At 44.6% G+C, this 20,226-nt stretch overlaps 1 protein-coding gene across 2 annotated transcripts in view; it reads right to left on the minus strand.

The window, feature by feature from the left end:
* Nucleotides 1-20,226, minus strand: part of LOC146809055 (free fatty acid receptor 2-like) — a 118,765-nt gene that overhangs the window by 18,187 nt on the left and 80,352 nt on the right. Inside the window, exon 1 of one of the 2 annotated variants that reach the window (XM_085615856.1) lies at nucleotides 7,826-8,149. The exons of the other annotated variant lie outside the window; for it this stretch is intronic. The gene's annotated coding sequence lies outside the window, so the exon portion shown is untranslated. Of the gene's footprint in view, nucleotides 1-7,825; nucleotides 8,150-20,226 lie in introns of those variants that run through there. 2 annotated transcript variants of the gene reach the window in all.

Below are 20,226 nucleotides of genomic sequence, written 5' to 3' on the forward strand. Positions count from 1 at the left end.
GAGAGGAAAGAAAGGGGGCACTTAGGACCCCTGTGCCTCCTCTGAATGCAGATGCACACAAGGGGGCACAAAACGTGCCCCCCTGTTTGCATGCACCCCAGTTGCTGCATGGCATGGACTTTACAGTCCATGTTGTGCAAGAATTGTATTGTTGGCATTCCCATTGTGATGCCATTTTCCTAGACACCGCCTTGGGAATGCCAAAAACCAGCCTGCTAGACTGGAGGAAACTCCTAATATAGCGGGCGGTCTGACCACGTCTTTGGCGGTGCAGCGGTGGGGTAGACCCAGTGCCGCACTGCCAAAGTCGTAATCAAGCCCTTAGTGTGTTTTACAATATAGTTGCAATAGTTGTAGGGCAGGGTCTTCTCACAAGAGTCAGGAGCCATTCTTGTATGAAGTAAGTTCTTTAGTTCATATTAGGCTCCCAGATTACAGCCGCCACCTGTTAGGTCCCTTTAGGGCGCCTTCGTCTCTCCATCTCAAATCAACTCTCATGCTTCATGCAGCACACAGACACTATTTCATGCACCATCTTATTTTCACAGCTCCATACCCAAAAATCTATAGCATGCCCACTTTGCCAATGCATACACAGACACATCACAGCACTATATCATCCACTTTCTTTACAAACATGGCACACCAGACACGCCCCATCACTACTGATCACCTTTCCATACACAGGGCAAAGGTTAAACCAATGCAACAATGACCCACAAGACAAACTCACACACTCTCACACCTTCTCCATCTTCCACCAGTAGCACACACATGCCAACAAGGACAATACACTCCATCACTCTCCCATGTTCGGATAATAGTGCAGCCCACCCCTTCACCAAGCCCAATCCCAACTCACGCTAGCTGGCCAAACCATAGTGGCCACAAACCAGACACCTACATCTGCACCTAGCACCATCTGGAAGCTGCAGGAACATCTGGCAGAGCATCTTACGCATTCAATGAGGGCAGCCTTCAGTGTGAAACTTCTGAAAACACATCATTCAAACACCCGTGAGGTCCAGTACTGATATCAGTTTGTGTCAGTACACTGGACCAACACTTTAAGGTGCCAGGATAAGAAAGCGCCCACATAAACAGCACCATACACTTCGACCCACTGAAGGCAAGTCAGAGATTCACATCGGTATGGAATGATGACTGACTCCATTCATCGCAGTCGCATTTAGAAAGAACTCAGTCACCAATGGACCCTGTCTCTAGTGCCATGCATCTATCGAATCTTTCCATTATTAAAAAACGACGACAGGTCTCAGAGCACATATAAGTGAAACAAAAACACAACAGAAAACATAGACACCTATCACCTCACACTGGCATACTGTGCCTGCAGTACCATGCACCTGTTGAAACTTCCCATTCATACACTGTGACAATTGGTCCGAGTCAATCAAGTGGAACAGTGTGGCTTCCTCCCACAACAGATGCAGTATTACTCTCCCCACATTTACTCACACAGGAGGGTCCCACTCGCCGTCACTTCCACTCACCATGGGGTCGTCCTCCATGCATCCAACCATGAGAAGGTGCTGCTCCTAAGCATTTTTGCACACCCTGGTGTACTCCTAGTGCAACATCACAGGGTGCTTTACTCCTCTTCTCAAATGTTGTCTATCACAAAGTATTGCCCCGCCCGTCCTCACGCGAAAGGTGCTACTCTTCCCCAGTTGTGTACAATGGCGGACTGCTCTTCTTCCTTGTCTGACAGGGTACCCCTACCTCCTCCCATAACAGAAGTGCCTCTTCTTAATTGTACTGTGCACCTGTAGTCATTTTCAAGATACTCTCGCTCCACAGATGGTAACTGCACTCATACATTTCCTTCATATCTCGCACAACATATTCAATCCAAGCAGAGCAGCAGCTCGACAATAAGGTTTACTGCCATGTGGCTTGCCAACCCTGGCTCACTGTCGGTAAATGTCAGGCCTTTCAAAATGAATAACCTTTCAAAGGCCACAGCTCACCTCTGCTTTAAAACAGTGATCACAGAGCCATGGAAAACAAAGAGGGGCCAAGATCGACTGCTCTTTGCACAGCACAACTTCATTTATCATGATTGGCAAACCCACACATTCCAGTTTCCTACTATGTAAATTTACATTCCAAACACTTCAAAGCCGTTTCACATGTATGATGAAAACATGTAGAATCAAATCCTGTTCTTCCTCATGTAACCTATCCAAGCCTGTACGTTTATTTCACTGCCTCATCACCCCGCTGCGAGTGTAAACTCACTGACATACAGACCGGCAGCACCTTCCTTCAGATTCAATGCTGCTTGTGAATACAGTTTCAAAGCTTGTTTTCTCGCTGGAGGCTGCCTGATGATGAAGACAGTGCACTGAAGGAAGAGAGAACTTCCTTTTCTCCTGGTCCTTAACTCCTGCTCGCTGCCCATTAGCCACTGCAGCGTATTTCCTCTGTTCAGCTGACATCATATCCTTGCTCACCCTCCCCGCTGGGCTCCTCCTGCCCAGCAACAGCGCTTACACCACTTGCTGGTGGATTTGAGGGTGGACGGACCCGGACCACTCCTCCGTCCTTAGACTGGTCTCGTCTTCGGTTAGGACCAGCTCCCAAATGCCACCAGAGTCCTGCTGCATCTCAATGCAGGTTCCTTTAACAACTCATCAACAAAATGTTGTAGTTGAGGACGGGGACGTCATGCAAGAGTCAGGGCCCAGTCATGTAGGAGCTGCGTTCTTTATTTCATGCTAGGCCCCTAGGTTACAGCCTGGCCCTGTTAGGGCTTCAGTCTCCCTCCAATGCTAATCAACTTGTAGAGTAAAATGAGTCACTGTTATCTTTAGTGTTATTCTCACTGCTTGTTATTTGTACCATTGCTAACTGGCAGCCTGTCAGTGCTATTCTCCTTTCTTCCCCATCAATAAATGCTATGCCCTTTAATACATATTCGTTTGATGATGTGTGCGCTGCACATTGTATTATAGCCACTTTTGTTGGTCTTAGTAATGCTTGGAGGAGGCCACTCATCAACTGTGCATGTTATATTTGTTGGCCTGTGGGTGTGAGGAATCCCCTCATGGAGAGAGAGGGTAAGAGACAACATTTTGATAAACACAGAAGGTCACTGTTAATGCCAGACCTAATTAGGGTCCGAGTAATGAAATAAAGTGCACCCACGTCCTTTCATTAAGTGCAGATATACAACTGCTGTTAATTCACAAGACTTTACAGAAGAAGGGCAAGAAATAGTACTCCTAGAAAATATTTGTGAACTGCATTTAAGCATGAGCAAATATGCAGGTGTAGATCTACTCATGCGAAAATCTGAGTGTTTGCAAGCTCACTTTTCCTCCATCCACTTTGAGCCAACTTTGGAAGAAGTATTATGTCTGCCATTTTCAGGAGTAAAAATCCAACCTGTCTCAGCATTCTTACCATTCCCTTCATCCCCTGTATGTAGATCTGTGGAACGTGGCAGCATAAGGTTATAGTAAGTATTCAAACCCTACTATGGAAGGAGCCCTGGCATAATCAGAAATGCTATTTTAGAGATCTTATACAATGAAATTGCTGCCATAATTTGTCGCCGCATTGCATGGCACAAAAGGGACAAGTGTTTTTTGTCACAGGACACCTATTCACTAACACCCCTAAAGACTGCACCTGTACAATAAAAGACATAATAGATCTGTACACATTGTATCCTTAAAACATCATAATACGAAGCACAGTTATTCAATGCGCACTATCCTTCTGCATTGGCATATACTCATTACTAAAGAACAATAAATAAACATAATATCACTACTCTTTGTCCAATCCTTTGTAGCCCCTAGCGAATGCACTGCTTTCAAAAGCATTTTAGCTCATTCCCCTTACAGTATAAATTGTTATATATCCTGCAACTCTGAAGAACCTAGAAATGAAAAACATTAATATACATACACAATATTTCTTCTAGATGCATACATAACATAGTACTTCTCCTTGCTCCATTCAATTTAGGCAAAACCCTTTAAGAGCGCAATATACCTAGTATATGTGCTTGTGAGGATGGTGACGTTATATGTTAGGCTGCCGTCTGTGGAGTGAGAAATGGGAAAAACAAGCCAGCTACCTAACATGACCTAATTGTGTTATCCTGGGCATTTCATTTTTATCTTAGCAACTTACATCTTTTTTAATAATGGGAACCCAGGCCACCCAGATCATTCATCTTTTAGCTCAATAGCTAATATGTTCAAATGCACACTTCGAAAAACCAGCACTTGAAACAGGGACAATACCTATAAATGCACGGAAATAACATGATAACTGGCAGGAGGGTCCTCTGTTCCCCCTGCTTTTTAATTAAGTAGCCTTTGCGCAATGTAATGGAATATTTTGTCCTTTAAAATAGCAAATGTCTCCTGTTGTAAATCACTCTGGGATATGGGGTGGGGGACCTGTGGATAGCATCACTCTGGCCCTCACAATGTCAATTGACAAGACACCAAACAGACACGTACGACACACAGCTTTTCTCTGACGTTCTTGCATCTGAAAATGTTGCACCAAAACATATTAAAGTGCATATACACAAAATAACATTTGCCCTTCATCAATCTTTAAATGAACTATAAACTATAAATTGTAACAGTTATTCAATCCTATTTTGTTAATACACATTTAAGAATTAGCATTCCCTTCCAATCTCCGCTGCGAAGAATACATTTCATTTTTAACCAGTTCTGTTCATACCCACAGAAAACTGTTGTAGTGTGTGGTTTAGTCTTGGCGCAATGCCCAGAATCTGTGGCCAGCCCACGATCGTTATTTCAAAGCCAGTCCAAAAGAGTTTTCTTTAACCCTTTAATGTATCATATAATCAAAGGCCGTGCTGGCCATTTCTCAGCAACTATTGCTTCATTTTTTTTTTTCACTCTTTCTACTCTATAAAATTATCAGGCATTCCCTTCCACCTATTTGTCTCCCTTCCTGTCTCATTAGTTCTATGTACCCTCTTCTTTGTTCTACACGTAATTTCAGAAAGTCGTTGGTAAAGGACATGAGATCTGCCCTGGAACATGAGACATGTATAAATGCTACTTCATTATCCTTTTCCCCAGGTGGAGGGGGCACATTTCACAGGGGCATTATCAATGTGGTGCGTTGTGGGCACTTGGAAAGAAATCAGGGAACGTAAATCTGACAACATCGCAACTATAATATGGAGAGAGGGGGGCTGTTCCCGTATTCTGTGTTTGTCTTAGGGCCATAGCTTTCTGCTTAGAAGCACAGTGGGCCTCAGGACCTTAGCCCATTAAGACGCGGTATTGTATTTTATTTTTCTGTGCATAATTTTAACAGCTTATTTTTCTTTCTGCAGAACTTGAAAGGTGCATAGGCCGCGTCCTGTCCCATAGTTACAAGAGAAGCAGTATTTTGAAACATCCTGTCAAAAGTTCTATTTGGTTAACTTCCCCATTTATATGTTTGTGCCCGAGATATTTGCAAAAGGTCTGCTCATCATGGGACAGCTCGGTGCGTTGTGCACCTGTGGTAGAGAATACCAGTGCATACATATGTGTTCGGCACGGGCAGTTGTATCCATTCCAAAAACACATTTACTTTGCACTGTAAGGGTAAACACACTTCAGCGCACCCCCCACTTCCTCACAGAGGAGAAACGTTCTTACTTATGTACATCAATCTAACTGAAGGGATGTCTATCAACCCCTTACTGATGATAGAGTGGGCCTGCCCAAAATTTGTTGTGCAAGCTCAGGGTCCAAGAGCTCTGTTGCTAGAGTAGTACAAAACAAACCCATAGTTAATCAAAGACCGCATATCAAAAATAAAAGCACTTCAAATAAATGCATACAATACAACAACAGATCTTCTAATTAATGCATATAATGCAATACCAACACCAACACCCTCCTTGTTGTGAGTAGGTGGACACCTATTCACATCTGGAGACCACCCTTGGTGTCCAGCAGGAGGCAGTGCACCAGAGCCAACTCATTTCTGGCCACAACTTCCCAAAAACTAGTCCCACACCGTAATCTTCCATTCCCTACCTTCCAGGAGAATAATCACAGTCACAAGAAAGACATTGCAATCTAAACGACACACAATATGCAGTCCTATGTCATAATTGTATTCCCCATTTACAATAGATGGAAACAGCAATGCAGTTGTGTTACCTGAAAGGAACTCGTACCCCAATTATAGCTCTTAGGAAGTATATGTGGGAAGGAGTAATCTGTCCCTCTTGCAGTAGACAAACTTACAGGCACACTTCGGTACAGTGACACAGAAGGTAGTCAGCAGACTATTTCTGGCTGCTCATTCCTGAGGTGTGGGGATATGGATAACAGATAATACAAATTGATAACAGATACTAATCAGTCAGTGATCAAACAGCCAGCTGCGCATTGTTAAAATGAAGCAGAGCAAGCGCCCATTATCAGACAACGTGACATGAAATGACATTTGCTACAAGTTCACCGAAAATATTCATAGATAGGAAGAAAAGAGACAGAGGTAGAGTAAGATATTTCATCCCCTCCCTTTCTCTCCGGGCCACGCAGACCCACAGAGGTGCTGCTGAACGAAATTTTTAGAATCACATAAAAGGTGAGACAAAAACAGGTGAACTCTGCACTTACACAGGCACACACATATAACACAAATAGCCGGGGTCTATCCCTAGTTGGTGCGGATCTACACAAGCACCTGTTATCTAATTCCAAAAGAGTGTGAGTGTAATGAGTGTCATCATAAGGAGAGCTGGAACCTGACATATCATAAGTAGCAGTGCACAGACGTAGGGTAATGTGCAATATAAAAACAATGTGAAAGTGTCTATTTGAGCAGTCAAGAAATATTATTGTATGAAAATGGCAACAGAAATCGTCCTTGTGTCCAAGTCAGATCAGTCAAAAATGTAGATGTACAGTCAAATTTCGATAACTGACGAACATAGGTATTGAAAACAAAAATCATTAAGCTCAAGAAACTTATTAATGCAAATCAAGGAAACAATAAATCACGTATTCCATCACTGTTTGAAACAAGGCCTTCCCCCCCCATTCCTTTTCTCAGCATCCGACACCTTCCACCCCTGGAGCCAGTGAGTGTCGCAGGCAAGACAGGGAACTGCAGAATTTCACCCTCCATGAAACATCAGTAGTCTTGTGCTTCCTATTTTCAGGGAGTTACTGCGTAGTCAAGGAAAAAAGGCAAATATTTGCCCTCACCGAACCCCAGTGGTGAAGGTGACAGTGCAGTAAGTATAATCCCAGTACAAAGCACATCATCAAGTAGTGAGGTGAACCCTGAATCATAGACAGCGATAGAATACCAGGGGAGCATCTGCAGTTGCAACCCCTCACGACGCTGGGTGTGCTCAAACCGAGACAGCACCCATGGGCCCACTTCCGAGAATTCCCACCGAATCCTCCTGACCCTGCTCTCACTGAGCAGGGTCCCTGGACCTATTAGTCTGGTTGGAGCGCCACTGGCTGCCTAGAAACAGAAACGTAACCCTGATCTAAATACTGAATGAAGCACCATATTCAAACAGTTCACACCTATGACTAATATGTAAATCCGGAGGGGATGCTAATCACCAACCCTCCACCAGTCCCTCCAACCAAGGTCCCAAAGGAGCTCGTCAGCTCTATCTTGAACTACGCGTAGCCGCTGCACCTAAACCGCGTGCAGCCACAGGGGTGCTTTCACCGCAACCACATGCAAATGGGGAGCGAACCTGCCACAACTCTAAAACGAGGGGCTACCTGCTACAACCCAACCAGGAGGATATAAACCCTCAACATGTACTCACCTAGTGATCACTGGTCTGTCAAAGCGTACCGACCTCAGTTGTCACCAGGGGACCAGGGGCCAATTGTCCTCCACCCCCATAGACCAGAGACTCTCTGCAGGCAAGACAAAGGGGTTGCAGAAGCACGCCCTCCTTGGTCCTAGTTACAGCCAAGCGCTGCGTAGCACCAGGGAGTGACTGCGTGCATGGAATCGAGCAGAAGGACACCATCGCCGGTCTGGAGGGGTGGAGATGAGGACCAGGAACTACAAAGGAGATCAAAATGCACATTAAAAGACAGCTGATAGTCGGCAGCAGTGTCAGATGACAAAACGCAGAAAGAGCTCCGAAGCAGAACAGAGTCAGTGCGCCGATCAAACGTTAAGAGGAAGCAAAGGAAACGTCACAAGCAGAATGGCGACACAGCGGAAATTCTCCGTGATAGAAAAAGGAGAACAAAGAAAGTAATGAGGACTGCCAGTATGACAGCCAAGAAGTACTTCGGTAAACAACCAATGGAGCTATCCCCGAGACAGGCACACTGGCCAAAGAAACACTGGCTTCGGCATGAGAAGAGTACCAAGAGAAAAGGAGACAGGAGGAGAGCGCTTAGAATCCAGTAAAAATAGTGCTATACAAATGTGTGGAGAGAGAAAGAGCAGGAGCCAAAGACATGACACAAGCAACTAACGGTTAAACACTGGTGTCGTCCTCCAACAGCCAGAGAGCGGAGATAGAGAAGACAAATTGAAATGTCACCACCTCAGGTCTCCGAGCTCCCGAGGAGTTGGAGTCCAGCAGCCGGTGGCCGTCGAAGCCGGTCAGATGTTTTGGGGCTGCATTCTCCACCAAATGTAGAAGCTGAAATAGAAATAATAAGGAATAATACAAATAACACAAGTCTCTGTCAGCACAACTGGTAGCAAGATTTATTTGGGAACAACAAATAAAGCAAAAGTACGTGCAGCACGGAGGCAGACAATAAAGATACTGAATGCCCAAAGATGTGACATTGGTGATATCTTTTATAAGCCAAAAGCACAAAGGATACGGCATCATCACATACGTAGCACAAATTAAGCATAGTTCATTTGACCAATTTGCAAGGGCCTAGATAGTTATATACCATTTAAGGTCCGAAAAGTACTGTTGCCGCCTGCGTGACCTAGGTCTGCTTCTGGGACTTTCCACTGTAATGTAAGATATAGGTCTGGTGCTTTTCCAGTTAATAGTTGCAACATAATAGAAAGGACCAGACATATTACAAAATGTGCCATGCTGAAATGTCTGTGTCTACATGAGCATCTCTCCCTGTCACGTATTATTCTTGATCGAACCTTGTGTTACAAAAGCTGTGTCTCTGAAGCGAATGGTAAAGTACGGGCATTTTGTGCACTGCTTTTCATGTCAACTTAGCAGGGCCTAGAAGCTTACAGCATTTGGTATCATACAAGAAAGATGGCTTCTACATTCTCACAGGCTTCACCCAACCCAGAAAACAGACACCAACATTCCATGCATCATCACATTCTCACAGCTCCACAGTCAACAATCTATAGCATGCCTACTCATCCCATAAATACACAGACACATCATGACCCTGCGTCATCCCATTTGCTTATAAACAGGACACATTAGACATGCCACTTTACTGTGGAAAGTTAAAAAGTGTGTGAACAGAAAGTTTGGAGAAAAGAAAACTGTTCTCTAATGTTATGCCTGCCTCATGGTGGCATTTCTTTATGGAGCAAAAACCTATCTATTTTTTTTTAATACATATGGTGATTTGCGTAAAAATCCACGGATGGTTTTATGGGAAAGCCCATGTACCATCCATGGTAATCCCCCTTCATGAAATTGTGCATACTTTGTGTCACTTTAGCACTAATTTCCAGATTAAAACAGGTTTTTTGCTAGAAGGCACATCCTGATTCTACACTCTGCGCTGGTTTGCGTCACTTTTGTGATGCAAACCTGGCACACGGTGTTAGTACGTTTTAGCCATAGTGACCTGTCCAACCTAAGAAAGTGCTATAGGGAGCAGGGTAATGGATAGTCCTTACCATGGTGTGTGTGAGGAAATGCCCTTTTTTGCATGGTCATCGCCATTTGTTGCTGAATTTGATTGCTTGTATTTAGCCTATGCACACTGGGACACTGCTGCCCAGTTTATGTGCTGCAACCCCTAAAACCTGTTTAAATTACCTTAACTCTAATTGACTTACCTATAAGACCCAAGTGTATGGTATAGGAAATGTACCCAGGGCCTGGAAGTTAAATGCCAACTATGGACTACAGCACCTATTGTGACATCCATAGAGTGGGCCTGGGAAACATGGCTTCAGGCCTACTAAGGGTAGATTGACAGCAGCAACTTGCACTTTGCTGCACAGACCTTTCAAAATGACCCTCTTGGCAGGTGGGAAAACCGATCTGCCCACAAGGTAGGGTCCATAATACTCAAGAGTGGAACATGTGTAACATTGAAATTGCATGCTTCCCCGGAGACCAGGCCCAAATCGGCATTGTCACTGGTAAGGCTGTAACTGGCACACAAGAAAAGTCAAAGAATAAATGATACAGTTTATAACTTTTGACCAGTAGTAGCTGCAGACTCCATTCAAAGACTAGTTTTTATATTTAAGCAAAAGTCAATCTAATGGTGAAGTCAGATGTTCATTAACTATATGAGAAATGTAACATTAAGAAAGTTACAATAACCCTTACTGAAGCTTCTTTAGGCTACATTTCATTAGCCCCCCAGCCAAAGACTAGCTTGTACTTGGCCTCAAAGAGGTGTGAAATCACTAGCATGAAAAATGGCCTGAGATGGGGCTGTTTTCTTTCCCTGGCAGAAAGACCAGCTGGGGTTGGCACAGAAACTTAATATACTTCAAAGGGGCCAGGAAAGGCACCCTAGTGATCATGACACCAAACCCAAGTTGAAGGAAAGCCACTCCAAATCGGTTTAAAGTGACCACAGAGAAGGGCACTGGCCATTAACTTGGCTGCACCTTTGGGTGAGTCACAGGCTCTGCACATGAGGAGAAGAGTTTTTCTATCTTGGATTTTGGCAATGAGGGGAACTCTGGGATTGTTTGCAGTAAGGCAAACAGGAACTGCTGCAAAGCAGGTAGTGTTACCCCCAAGACCTTTTACCCCATTGGTTAGGGAGTGCCTAGGAGTCACCCCACCCATTTACAGGTACCAGGAATAAACGTGGCACCCCAAGGCACCATCCTTGGACATTCACTTGACCTGCAGAAGATCTGAAGAGGACTGGATCTGCTTGTTATCTGTGACTGGAGAGGAGCCCTGAAGGAGCAAACCTGCTCTTTTTTGTAACCAGGACAAAGAAGAAGGCTCAAGGGTCAGATGGTTGACATCCTGGATGGGTACAGGGACACAACAAGATGCAAGAGGCATTTTTCCTGCTGACCAGTAGCTACTGGGCCTGGACTGGACCTTGCTATTGTCCAAGCTTCAGAGGTCCAGTGGGACCAACCTGCTTCAGATATTCAGACTATGGTTCCATGGCAGTGGCTACAGATTCAGTGAAAGCATGGTGGGGGAGTTTTTTTCTTCTCGAAAAGCAACAAACAACGTTTCTGCATTGGGACAAACTCCTTTTTGGCCTTGGGACTTACAAACTTGTTCAAACTTTCACCACCAATCCACTTGTTACATCCAATCAGGGCTCCATCACGGTTAGCCTCAAATCGCAACTATGACTTGGTCTATCACTTCCATATACTATCATTGTGCTTTTTGGCACTATTTTCAAAATGTAAATATTTAAAAATAAATATCTACTGTTCTGCTACTGGATTTTTTTGTCAGGTTGTTTTCATTTCGCCAATTCAATTTTTCTCTATTTCTATAAATTGGAGTAGGATTTTTATTTTGTTGTGTCTTTGAGTTTTTAATTGTTTTGTGACTTCTAAATGCTTGGCAAAATATAACTAAGTTACTCCTGCCTGCTTTGTGTCATAGCAACCAGAGATGGAGCTCAGGTTTAAAATATTCCATCATTGTACTGGGCCTAACAGCTCAGTGGCTTTATTATTTGTGGCGGACTATCACGCACCCCAACTAATAATTCACTTTCCTACAGTGTGGAAGTGGGCTAGTGACTGCGACTCCTGATTCCTAACCTGCCACTTTATTCTGGCAGCCACGCCTCCCCTGTATCTCTTTGCAATTTCCTGTGGCCGAAGCCGCTCGCGCCTAAGATAAGAGGCCTCGGGTCGGGGAATGGTGGCCCCTTCACAAACACAGACAAAGGACCAGAGAACTAGATATGTCCCCAAGGGATCAATAACCGGTTCCCTCGCAGAGAGCGCCAGAGCTGACAAATCTGCAGCAATAATCTGCTTTATATCCAATCTGTTTGCAGAAGGATAAAGGTCTCAGTAATGTGGCTTCTGGAGATGGATGCCCCATGTTCCACCAAGGGAAGGCAAACATCCTCTGTTTACTTGCATTTCGCCTTGTTATTCAGAGAGGCCGAGGTCACTCAATGCCATTTTCAGAAGCCATAGTATGCGCTGAAGGAGGCAGAACAAATGTCACACAAGTTATTTGTAGCATCTACAGCAAGGTTTCTCAGCTTTCCCTGGGAAGAAAAAACAGCAAAGAGCGCCAGGAAAAGTTTGAAAATCCTGGCTTAAAAATGAAGAGCCCTATGCTGAGATAAAAGGGGTCAGGAGCAGCAGTGATGAAGCAGGATGTTTCAGTCAGGGAACAACCCTATGGTGTCCTGCAGCAGCCAGCCAGCATATCTGACTCTAGACTGGAATATTCCCAAGAGGGAACACACACAGCTTGGAATGTTGCAGCATTTCAAGCTGCCTTAAAGCTACAAAAGCATTCACACAAATGTGCAATAACTGTGTTTTTATCTTTTTCAAATGACTGGATTTTTGGAAAGGAAACTTTTAAAAAATATATTTCGAGTTGCTTCACCTACATCTCTCTTCTCTCTCATGCAATCAGAAGCATCCCTCATATACGTACTCCTTTCCAGCTCTCCTCACCCCCTCTTGGTGCGTTTTATTGTGGGGGTGTCTGAGATTTCTCACAGATTCTGAAAGTTGGGGTGTTGGCTCGAAATTGTTTGTCCATCAGTTGTAAGTGCTTCTGTTCCAGTCAATACACACAATTAGCACTTTGTTGCAAGGGTGGCTCCACCCTAACGGCAGAGGAGTGCCAACCCCCTGCTAAAAGATGAAAAATAAAATGATAATAAAGGCATTGTATTATCATTTTATTTTTGCCTGCGAGTTTCAGTATTGTGGGGTCAGGCAATCCTGTGTGACAGGCATGGCAGAGGGAGGAGTGGTGAACACTTTTAAGTGCGCATGTCACTTTGGCTGGCCATCTTAGGCCGGTCAAACAGACATGCACATTTGGGTTTCTCCAAACGCTTTTCTGAAAGTTACAAGAAGTGTGGTCAACATCTCCTTCCATCCTGACCAACAAATGAGTTTCTCAGCTTAGCAGCAAAAGGTGAACCCAAATGAGTGAATCAGAGCCAAGTGCTCTCACGCAAATGTTAAATAAGGTAGTGATGACGGAAGAACCATCACATTATTTGCACACACACACAAACATACATGTTTATTTTATTTTTATTTATTTCGTTTTCTATAGCCTGAACAAGGTTGAAAACAGAAAGTAACAAGCATTTGCAATGCAATAGGTCTCGCATTTACGCAAGTTTAAGCTATTGGCATTGTAAATGGCAATGCCTTTATTTATGTTTTAAAAAATGAAAATAAAAATAAAAGGCATTGTTAATTGCAATGTCAATTGCTCAAACTCACATAAATGCGAGAACTACCACATTGCAAACGCTTGTTATTGAGTAGCAATGCTCCCTTTCGCCTTGCGCGGCTAATTAATTGAACAAGCGCAGCCGCTAACGTGAAAGCGGACCGCGCTGCAAATAAAAAAAAAATAGTGCTTACTGACTTATGAAGAAGACTGTGTAACGCCACAAGTAAAAGATCCAGTCCTCATGGGAGGAAACAAATGGCGACAGGGCAGTAACAAGGAGGGACTAACAAGCCTCATTATCAATTGGAATCCAGCATTTACCAAGGACAAAGACAGCCGCCAATCAAAAATATGGGCGGAGAGAAGGCGAGGCTTCCACAGCATACTCGACTACTGCATGCCTCACAAAGTGAGCAGCGCATGCGCACTAACTCTAGGCTTGACCTAAAAAAATGAATGCGTTGAATTTCACAGCACCAAAGCAACATTTAAGTTAGGAAAACAAATTCTCAAACAGATTTATTAAATGAAAAGAAAGATTGCAGTTTAATGTTTAAAATGACATCAAAACTGTGAATTGTATGCTCCCCATCAGAAAAATGAAAGTGGGAAAGACATTTGGCTGCTGATGCATGAAGAGCTTCGTGCAATTTTACTGTAATTGATAAATGCCCGGTGAAATCGTGCCACAAAAAGTGATGTTCCCGTGGCAATAGGGGCCTTGCCTTATGTACAAGGCAGCATTAGGCCACTTGTACATAAGGCACCCTTTCACGCTATGGTTAGCTTGAAAGAGGCATGCAGTGGGTGTTGTGGTGGTTATTCCACCGCAACACCCATTGTATTTGACGCTGCCCTTATGTACAAGGACGGCGTACATAGGAGGCAGCGCCAAAATTAAGACCAGGAAAATCATGGTCTTAAGTTGGTGAAAAGAGGCGAAATGCATTATTTGTCCTCTTTTTTGCTTTTTCATGTGTGCTGCATTATGCAGCACACATGGAAAAAGCAAAGTGCCATGGTTTGTTTATGTACAGGAAGGTGTCCCTTCCTGTTCATAAACAAACCTTTAAAAGAAAATGCCATTTTGTAACTTTCATGTGTCCTGCACTAAGCAGCACGCATGAAAGCTACAAAATGGCATTTTAGCATTGTTTATGTGCAGGAAGGGCCACCTTCCTACACATCACCAATCCTCCCAAAACACAGACACCCTTGCACTCTGGTGCAAGGGTGCATGCGTTGGCGCTAAGTTGTTAAACTTAGCGCCATTGCAGGGGGAGACACAAGGCTGCACCACATTCTTGTAAATATGGTGCAGCCTTGCGTTTCCGAAATAGCGGAGCGTGTCGTTAAGCCAAGGAGGCTAACGACACGCTCCCCCACTTCATTGTACATATCCTCCCGAGTGTGAAAAATGTGAGGCTCTTGGATTCAGCGGGGTAGAATTCCATGAGGTACTTCCCTCTGCCTGAGTCGTAATGAGCACTCAAGTCTGTGGTAAAGCTGTCCGGCGTCTCATAGCAACCTCCTAAACATTGGGTAGGGTTGTTCTGCTCAGAAGCAGCCCTTTTAGCCAGCTTCCCTTGTCTTGTGCCTGGATACCCTGACAGGTGACAAGAAGCGCTCTAGAAATCTATTGCTTGATTGATTGTTGGTAGCTTGCCACAGAAGGGGCAACTGGGCCAAAATGCAACTTGTCTCCAGGCAGAGGGTCACACATACTCCATTCCTAGCCGTTGACTTGGCAAGTGAAAAACTTGAAGTTATTGAAGCCTTGTACTATCTAAATTTACCATCGATTTAAAATTTCCCCAAATAAGTACAATGCCAAGAATTCTGGCAATTTGGCGCCAAACCTGCAGTTCACTATACATGCCATATTTTTCTTCCGACTATTATGTAACCTAGTCGTCTGGACTGGGAACCCTATAGAAGTCGCTTATATAAGGTCAAATATGTATGTATCTGTATGGTAATTCAGTAGTGCACATCTAGCCAAAAGGCAATGGAGCTCTGTACATGGTGCAAGACGCACATAAAGTCAACACGCCATAGGAGAGCGGGCTGGGTTAATGCATTGTGAAGTAATGTTTGTAAAAGAGGCAACTCTTCAGCTCTTTCTCAAATATGTATGTATTTATATTGTATTTCTAAGGTGCAAAACTATCCAAAAATATAGGCCTACAATTAACCAAATGGGTTAGTTTGAAATGCCCCCAGTATTCCAAGGATGCCACAAATGTGACAAGAGTTTTGAAAGGCATGGGCACTATTATGCCAATCAGGGTCACAAAATGCCAGGAATGGCCATCATTCTGCCAGTGGTGGAACCAATAACACTCAAAATATGCCAGCGACGTCCTGCATTGTGCCACAGTGGGTTCTATCATTTCAAGATTATCCACTGTATGTTCATAATTACCGCCCTTGTGCCAGGCCAGCATGATGCCAGAGATGGGCTCAGAAATGACAATGATGGCCATGGTGTCAGGGGTGTCAGGGTTGTCTGCAGTCATGTGAAGGAAGCCGAAAATTTGCTAAGAATTGTCACAGTTATTCCAGCAGTGGCCCTCGAGTGCCTGGGCGAGCACAAGATGAAATAGGTGGTCCAGGACCATGGTGCCAGGGAGGGATGCAGCCAGGCAGCAGGTTCTTCACAGCAAAACACACACACATGCATGCGCGCTCTCTCACTCGATGCCTAAGTATCTCCTCCTGTAGCAAGCAAGGCCCTTTGTTATTGTACCCATCAGTTTCCTGCCCTCCCAGCACCCCTGTCCTGGCCCGCAGGGCTCCTACATTATGGTCCGCTGTTCGCATCACTCTTAAAGGGCTCTGCTTTATACTTACATTTTCAGCCTAGTCAGCAGGACAGAGGCTGCTGATTTTGAAATGATCATTCTCAGTCAATACCGCTGGTTAGTCGACCTCACACAATGACTGTCTCATTACTGACCCATCCATGGAGCTCACACAAAGCACCTCTGTTCTAACTTACCGTCTGTGGTGGGACTTCTGGGCTGAAACACTCACAGCACACTTAGCATGTACCATGGGTCACGTATTTCACCAGGGACTCCCTCTTTTTAGGTCACGGCTAGCGAAGGCTGCGCTTGCGCAGTCTCGCTCGTGAGATTTAATGACTTGGAGAAGAGGGGCTTGAACCCGCCTCTCTTCTCTCCTCTTCTCCATTGGCTGGCCTCTTAAATGCTGGTCAGCCATTGGAGAAGAGGTTTGTCTCTCCAAACAAGCCCCGTCCATTTCGGTTTCGGGGGCGTGTTTTTTCGATTCTTTCTCTCCTCTGGAACGTAAACATTCCAGCCAATGGCAAGAGGAGAGAAAAAGAAAACACGCCCCTGAATCCGAAAACGCCACTGCGTTTCTCCGAGGCATTTCTGCTTGACCTCGGAGAAAGGCAGTGGTGTGCTCGTCCTCCTCTCGCCCTGCTCTCGGCTCCCTCGGTGCTCCCGTGTCCAGCTGCTGCTCTGGTCTCCTCCCCCTGTCCTCTCAGGCTGTGCACGTAGGGGAGGAATTCTGAAAAGCCAACCCAAAAAATCAATTAACGAAATTGTTAACAGGTTTGTGAAAAGCCAATATTCACTAGCCTGTTTCTTAAACAGTAAAACATTAATTAGCCTGATCAGCAACACGGGAAGGGGACTCTGGGAAGTTGCCGCCCCTTCGTTTCCTCATCAGTGGTCATCGGCGCGAGGCCAGTTCCCAGCCCATCCGTTCGTTTCCTTAGGCTGGAAGAGCCCACGACCCCCTGCACAACACCGCGCCCTGAACTCGACCGAGGCCTCCAGGCCCTTGACCTTCTCATATTTCCCTGAGCCAAAAAAGCCTGGGACACGGTAGCCCTGCGCATACCCACCAGTAAATCGAGGATCCCCGCCCCATACAATCTCGCCATCATGACGTGGAGCCTTTCCTTACACATAGACGGATTGGGACCACGTGACCCCTGCACATTCTCGCCCGGGACCCCCCGGCCCTGCACATTCCAAAGAGACAAGACAATTTGCAACGGGACCCCCACCCCCTACGACATATTCCCTGCATACACGCGCGAGCATGGGATCCCCAGCCCTACAGTCCCATCCCTACTTCATGAAGAGTGGAGGGACAGACATAGGGGCGGTAGAGAGAGCCATAGAACAAGTAAGCAATGTCAATATCCTGGCGTGCACCCAGTGTTTTCAAGACAATGGTGGCAGCCAGTCACCATCCGGACACGTCCCCGGCGACAGAACGTGGTATTTTCATGAACAAGTTCATTATTAAATGAGTCACTAGCCTCTGCAGGGGAGGGGAGGCTGGGGGACGCCAGCGGCTTCTCCTCAACTCCCACTGACAATGTAGCTTGAACATGTTTACATTTTTCTTTAAAAGAAAAGTGGGTAAATCACTGTTGGGAGAAATGTTGCTAAGTGGCGGGACACCACGCACGGGGAGTCAATTGCTATTTCAGTCAGCAATAAATAGCTTCTCTGACCATTTTCAAAAACATATGTATTCACTCTGTCGTTAATCATCAAATGAACTAATCCAATATACTTTTTTTCCAAATACTTTCTCTGTTTCCTAGATGTAACTTTTTCGCACTAGCATGGGAGTGGGTGTCATAAGCATCAAATGTAGTGTTTGTACGATTTTAAGGACAAAGGAAAGTCGTGCTAATGTGCTGTCTATATATTTTTATTGTAGTAGTTTTATTTAGCGCGAATTCGACCCGGTATTGGAACGGTTTATATGAGCATCAATTACCTTACATAAAGTCACGCTCATTTTTTTAGGCACGGGAAAATTAAAGTGATTTGCCCAGGATCACAGGATGTGGTGCTGACGCCGATGTCATGTTCCCCAAGTCCAAAGTCTGCAGCTCTGCCTGTTACGTCACATCCACTCTCAGATTCAGATGAATGCATTATGGGAATGTTTCTTCTGACCATTGCTGCTTTATAGAAGGCTGTATTGAGTAGTGCTCGCTCACCCCCCAAGTTGGAACCGTTTTGCTCGTCCATTAAAAGTCTCGATAACTATTAGACGTTGCGCGATCTTCCCCGGAGCAGAGTTTTGCACACTGGCCAGTTTACTTTTGCCCTGGAAAGAGCGTGTCCTGCTGGGCAGTCAGGGCAGAACTAAAAATAAAAATGAGTGCCGGTGAGTGCCACCTGCAACCACCGGTTCACATTTACCGGTGTGTGTGTTGTGTCAGTGTTATGCCGTTATGTGTGCTGCGAAATGCACGCATGCGTTGTGGTTGTGTTAACTATTGTGTTAGGATGATTTTGGATATAGAAATGCGTTTAAGCGTTGAGCGCGGTTCCTTATGCCAATGAAGGTGCACTCAGATGCACAAATGTGTGTTTGTTGAAGTTTGTGTGCCTTTCTTGTGTGTGCTTGTGAGGCTGTAAGAAAATAAAACTTTATTAAAGATAATAAAAACCCTAATGTGTATCCGTGCTTTGCGGCGAATGGCTATACCGGTTGTGTTTGTGTATTTAGAGCAGACGATTGTCACGCCATCATAAACACCTTTTAATAACTCTGTGTGTGTGTGTGTGTGTGTGTGTGTAGGTGGCTCTGTGGGTGGCTCTATTTGTGTGTGGGTTGCTCTATGTGAGTGGCTCTCTGTGGGTGGCTCTGTGTGTGCGGGTGGCTCTATTTGTGTGTGTGGCTCTGTGTGTGGGTGCAAATGCAATAGGTCTCGCATTTGAGAGTGATTAAGCTATTTACAGTGTAAATAACAATGCCGTTTCTTTAAATGTTTTAAAAACAAAAACATAAACAAAAATAATGTCATGAGCAATGCCAATAGCTCTAACTTTAACAATGCCGAGACCATTGCATTGTAAATGCTTGTTACTACAAGAGTTCAGGGGGATAACATGTGTAACTACACTGTCTAATATCGGCTTCACATGCTGATTCACAGCTTCACATCCCAGAGAGACCAGTTCAGCGCTTTATCCTTTTGGGGCTGATAATAAACGTACCTTAGAGTTAAGCGAAAATAACTCGTCAACTTCACTCCCCAAAACTATTTACTTAAGGTGTTGTCTAACCCAAGATCCCATATGAATACAGGATCTATGGCCACCTTACACGCATTCTTTAAATGTCAACAGTAACATATGGAACACGAGGGGCTTGGCACGGTGCAGTGTTACCCTGTCTGACTGAATCAAACCAGATTGCTTGTAATAAGGAAAGTGGGTACTATCATGTAATTGTGACAGCACCCGCCCGCATGCTATAAGGATGAATTGTTTACTTATACATTTTATTACAAATACGGTTGGAGATCACGGTTATTTAGAGATTTTCACACAAGTTTTGACCATCCTTCAAAGCCAGGATTCGAACCCAGGTCTGTAGGTGTCAAGGTAATATTAGGTACATTTGAACTTAGTAATTATGGAAGGTGTGGTAGGAGGCAGGCTGCTCCCCCACTGCTCAATTCCTCATTGATAAAATAGTGCCTTCCAGCAACCATCAGGATGGAGTGAAAAAAGTAAAACGCAGAGACGTTTACCAATAGTGTGTCTGAATGAAGGTTATTTTGATGATGACGTCCTTTTAGGATGTATGAATAGATATAAGTACATATAGAAACGTGATCTCCGACGTCACCACCT

The sequence above is a fragment of the Triturus cristatus genome, chromosome 7, assembly GCF_964204655.1.
Source record: "Triturus cristatus chromosome 7, aTriCri1.1, whole genome shotgun sequence".
NCBI lineage: Eukaryota > Metazoa > Chordata > Amphibia > Caudata > Salamandridae > Triturus > Triturus cristatus.